This window comes from Pseudonaja textilis, chromosome 2 (assembly GCF_049901715.1).
Source record: "Pseudonaja textilis isolate UNSWEBS1 chromosome 2, rPseTex1.2, whole genome shotgun sequence".
Lineage (NCBI taxonomy): Eukaryota > Metazoa > Chordata > Lepidosauria > Squamata > Elapidae > Pseudonaja > Pseudonaja textilis.
In genome coordinates, this window is record NC_141991.1 from 240603820 (window position 1) to 240609819 (window position 6000).

Genomic DNA, 6000 nt, shown 5'->3' on the forward strand with positions numbered 1-6000 from the left:
CAGAAGCATGCCCAGGTGTTGTAGGGAGGTCATACAGGCACGTGGAGGTCACACACACTACTGAGCCTCATTTTGACTTGTTTTAGGGACATTACATCAAAGTTGGATCAGCCTGTAGTGTTTTTTTCCACTTTAATTTTGAGTGTAACTCCAAATCCAGACCTCCATGGGTTGCTAAATTTGATTTCCATTGATAATTTTTGTGTGAGTTTGTTGTCAGCACATTCAACTATGTAATGAACGAAGTATTTAATAAGAATATTTCATTCATTCAGATCTAGGATGTCTTATTTTTGTGTTCCCTTTATTTTTTTGAGCAGTGTATAAGATCAAAGTTCCCCCTCAAAATTTTTCCAAGTGCTTTTCCATGAAACCCAAAAGAAAAGTTTCTGGTTTTATCTTTATGTTCACTTTAAGAATATTCTGTATTAGAATATAATTCCTTCTCCAATATTTCTTTGCTTTATCACATGTTCATTATAAATGATAAAAAGTCTCTTCTTTACATTTGCATTTCGAATATCCATTTGAAATACCTTTATATATTCTTGACAGCTTGTCTGATGTTAGATACCAATGATACATCATCTTATAATTTTTTTTCTTTTAAATTATCATTTAATATAAATTTTAAACTTTTCATCCACATGTTCTCCCATTGTTCAAGCATTATATTATATCCAAAGTTCCTTGCTCACTGAATCATACAATGCTGTATATACTGATCTTCCAAATTCAAATTTAATAATGTTTTATAAACCTTAGCAATAATATATTCACCACTACCACACAGCAGGATTTCCAATTCATATTAAATAAAGTTAAACCCATAGTCCTTTTTGTCTAATTTACATCTTTCTTTAATTGTAAATGGCAGATACGCCCTTCTGATTCTAGCTCTTCCTTAGACTTGAGGATCGGATCACCAAAATTAAGAGATATTATTTGACCATAAGTCCACCAGTTTGGCTTCATTGCCATTTCTTTTCTGAAAAAAAAAGCTTCCTGGGAGGACGCCAGAGAGGCATTTTAATAGAAAACCTGTTTTTATATTTATTCCAAACACTTAGAATGGCACATCTAACAAAGTGATTGTTAAAATCAACATTTACTTTAACCTTGTCATACCATAAATAACCGTGCTATCCAAATCTTAATTTATGACCTTCTAGATCAAGTAGCCTTTTATTCTGGAGTAGTGGGTAACTACTACTAATCTAGGATAGTGGTCTGTACAGTGGGGTCTACATACCTCAGCAAAAAACAAACTACTTGTGTGTAGAAAGTTATTATGGTTACCTGCATCATTGCTTTTTTTTTTTTTGTGAAGAAACAATTCTGCTATGTTCTTACTGGGAAAACTGCACCTCGTGTACTGTGTCCAGTTCAGGGAAGAAGAAGAAGAAGAAGAAGAAGAAGAAGAAGAAGAAGAAGAAGAAGAAGAAGAAGAAGAAGAAGAAGAAGAAGAAGAAGAAGAAGAAGAAGAAGAAGAAGAAGAAGAAGAAGAAGAAGAAGCCCATCATTAGTAAAGAACCCTGCAGTAAATAATCACTGCATTCAACAGTTAGGTTTCTCGACATAACCAGTGCTCTCTTCTTTCTTTCTTTCTTTCTTTCTTTCTTTCTTTCTTTCTTTCTTTCTTTCTTTCTTTCTTTCTTTCTCTCTCTCTCTCTCTCTCTCTCTCTCTCTCTCTCTCTCTCTTTCTTTCCTTCCTTCCTTCCTTCTTCCTTCCTTCTTTCCTCCCCCCTCCCTTTCTTTTTTTCCTTTCTTTTTTCCCTAATGCAAAATAATATAAAGCTCCCTCTAACACCAAACAAAATCCAGGTGGAGCTGTTCTGAGCTTCTTGCTCATGTCTTCCACTATCTCATGAATTATTTCTCATTTTTCTTCTAACAGTCCATCCAGTCCTTCATCCCCCTCCCCATTCTTTTATACCTCCTGAACTTCCAACCTTCTCTTCCACCTTCTTCCAACTCAATCCTTCTAAACCCTGGTAAACCACCGGACTGGAGGTTCAACTTTCCTCTCTCATCACTCAAGGATGCCTAATCTATAATCTTCTCTGCCTCTCATCCAGAGAAAGGAGCTCTTTTTCCTTCCTTCCACAAAAGTCCAATCCCTCCCCTCTTATGCCTTATTTTAATTGTGATGCTTCTGACACGAATAAACAAGCAGTCCCCTCTTTTTTTTGGTGGTGGTGGGGGGCTTCCAGTCTCGCCTTCTATTGACTTGCCTTCTACTTCTTCCATCATCCTGCACACTAGCTGACGCATACGACCTATCCCAGACTAAATATTGGAGCCACCTCACGTGTAAAAAAAACACAAAGGGATGGTGTTCAATCACATGATCATGGAGGCCGTCTTCTTTTCAATCCTTTTTCCACAGATGCCCCTAATGCAAATGATTCTTAGCGGTTCATTTAGAAGAGCCAGCTTTCAGATTTCCAGATGAATCTTGAGATGTGTATTAAAAGTAACTCCCAGATATGAAAAAGTCTACATTTATAATCTGTCCTTGTCACTTGGAGTGAAAACGTTGGTGTGATGGGAAGAGGTCCATCACAGGGAATAAGGTAAGCCCAATTAATAAAGATACACGGAAAGGAGATAAAGGGATTCTTTTTTTAAATGGGTAATTAATGCAGACCTCTGACTCCAAGCTTTTAATCTCCTATAACTGGCATTCCAAGGAATTAAAGAAGTAGCATTTGGCTGACCACAGAAAATTGTTTGGAAAAAAAAAATTGGGGGACAAAAACAACTTTTAGTTGGAACTGGTTGGGCTGACTTAAATCAAGGGTGTTTAATGCCATGTTCCTTCACCTATATCTACAGTTTTAATTAAGGACATTTTAAAAATGTAAAATTTGCAAATTTCATCTCAGTCTAGGCCCATAAGAGCAGGCAAAGGTTACATTAGACTTTAGAGCATAATATTAATATTATAATTATAATTATTATTATTATTAATAATAATAATATTCAGTCTTGTTCAAAAGATAAATTCCTAAAAACCTAGAAACAGGAGACACTTTTATGAGGAATAACCAATCCTCTCCCAAAGCCATCACGACTTGTTTGACAAAGCATTTTGCATTTTTTTTTAAAAGAAAAAGCATCATTTCTGGATCTATCTATCATCTATCTACACACACACACACACACACACACACACTTTTCCTATCTCCCATTTGGACAACATCCCACTTGGTTCAGCCCCTAAAACCCGCTCTATTTTAAGAAGAAGAAGAAGAATCAAGCTGCACAGAAGAGGAGGAATACGTGAGGCTCTCTCCTCCCTCTGCCTAGCATTTTGGAGACAAGAATCTTTATTTTGCATTTTGAAGTCTTGGAATAAAAACAAAAATAGGAAATTTGGAGGACAAATAAGAGAACCTGTCACAGATACGCCCTGCCTGCCTGCCTGCCTGCCTTCTGCTCTTGTGGTTTAGAAACTGCGTGTTTTACAATCCCCTCCATTATCTCTGTTACCACATTTAATGGGTCTGGAACCCTTTTAACTCAAACCTTCCCCTGCACTGCCCATCCAACCATCCTCCCCTCTCTCTCTTTCTCTCTCCCCTGTCCTTTTTTTTTCAAGCGAAGGGTGCTTTACAGGAATTCTGGAAATTGTGGCAATTAACGCGTCTCATTAGGGAGAGAAGCTGAGCTTACAAGGCCTTGCATTGTTTCTCAGGGGTGGGGAGGGCTCCATAAAGAGTAGAGGGGGGGGGACCTCTCCATTCAGTCTTTCCCACTCGTGGTCAGACAAAGGGAGGCTTCTAATTATATTTTCACAATCTGTGCGTATCTTGAAGAGCCCCTGTCAAAAAAAAAAAAACCCGAGCCCGTCATCTTTGTTCAACTTTCATTCAGGGCCCCTTTTAACCTTAGCCGTTTCTCTCAACAACCCTGCCCCAAAGGGGCCTGGAAACAATGGGGCTTCCCTTGGTCGATTAGAGAACTTCGCGGGTCCATCCTCATGAGAATCGCTGTATTTTGGAAACAGTGCCCTTCGCTCCCCTTCCCCGTCCGAGCACTTCGCTCTTCTCCTTTCTCCCTGTAACCAAGTCGACCGGTTCAAGCCTCTGGCAGACAATGCATTGTTTGGGATGGTTTGGAAACACACAAGGGGAGGAACAACAACAACCCAGTGAAGGGACTTGAAAAAGGAGTAAGTGCCTTTCGAAATGGAGATGCAGGGGAGCCTAGTGGTTAAAGGAATATCCTGGGCTCAGCTCTTCGCTTGACCACAAAGCTCAAGAGATAATGTTCGGTTGGACTCTTCATCCCGCAGATGAAGGTCTTGCATTTAAAAAAGGAGAGAGAGAGAGAGAGAGAAAGAGAGCAGTAAGACTCTGTGAATGAGATGGGTGGTAAATTTGGCAAATAAATAAATAAATACAATATTGGCAGAGGTGGTATTCAGCAGTTTCTGACCAGTTCTGGAGAACCAGTAGTGGAAATTTTGAGTAGTTCAGAGAAATGGCTCTCATCTCTTCTCTGCCTCCCGAGCCCCACCTGATCGGCTGGGTGTTCTTTGGTTGACCTGCACAGGAGAATGGAGCTGGAAAGCAGGTTAGTGGGATGGGGAGGGAATGGGATTTTGCAGTAACCTTCCCCCAGAAGTGGGGAGGGAATGGAGATTTTGCAGTATCCTCCCCCTGCCACGCCCACCAAGCCACACCACACCCACCAAGCCATACCCACAGAACCGGTAGTAAAAAAAATTGAATCCCATCACTGAATCTTGGTCACACAGTTGCAGACGCCCTTTTGACTGTTGTTGACTCTCCCAGAGGAAAAAGAAAAACCTCACTGAGATTCTGGCATTCTCTGCAACAGAGCAGCCTCATAATTTTACACAAAGCTGCAAGAACACACACATACAAAAGAACCACAATGTACAATATGCTTCCAAAGAACAGCTTTAGAGCAAGGGTTCCCAACTCCGGGCTACCGGGCCATGGCCTATTTGCAACCAGGCCGCGTAAGTGGCAGGCTGGCATGCACGCGCGCACACACACACACACACAGTTCAACTTGTGCAAGTTGAGCTGCCCACTACTTACACAAGTTGAGCTGCTCACTCACATGCGTACTGGCCCACTGCTCGCGTGGCCTGGTTCCCCTCTATTTCCCCGCCTGTCTACCGGTCCACCAAGCCACAAAAGTTGGGGACCGCTGCTTTATAGAGGAACAGCTTTTGTAAAACCACAACATAAACCTGGTTTGTCCAGCATCTCCCATCCATCGACACATAAAAGACGGGAAAGATGTAGCCTTGAAGGTAGAGAACCATCTGGGTCTCCCTCTAAAATGCCCCAGTTAATGTCCTACTTAATGAGATGATGGAGGGAAAAAAAGGACTAAATGAAGGGGCAATATTTGATTAACCTGCATTTAATTAACTTTTTATTACAGCACAATACACTGTAATGTTTGTCCTGGCCTTATTTCCTCTTCTAACAGGCATCTCATCTTTAAACACTTGTGTTAACATTAATGGCAGGCTTTGAAAAGCGACATGAGCTTCACTGTTGCCCTGATTTGCTTTTGTGTGGAAACCAGTTCAAGGGCTTTACCAGAATATCAATTAAATAAATGAATTACATGACATTAAATAAACCAGGTGATAAATAATTGACCTCAGGGTATTAGTAGGAAGTGAGCAGATTGGTTCCTTTTGTAGCAAAAATCTTACTTGTTGCCTGCCTTGGCTTGTTAATTGTGCAATGCAATAATTATATAATATACTGACCCCTTAGTGATTAATTCTTTCTGCATTGTCTAGTTGCTCATTGTTACACCATTTACAGTGTTACGTGGATCCTTATCCACTTTATTGGAAATTCCCCAAAGTGCTAAATATTTTGGACATCAGTAGCAACAGAAATTCAGAATGATTATTGTACTTGTCTTATTTAATTCAACATACCTATTTGACTTAAAAAGTTTTTTTTTTAATCTTTCATATGATGTTACTGTGTTGTATTA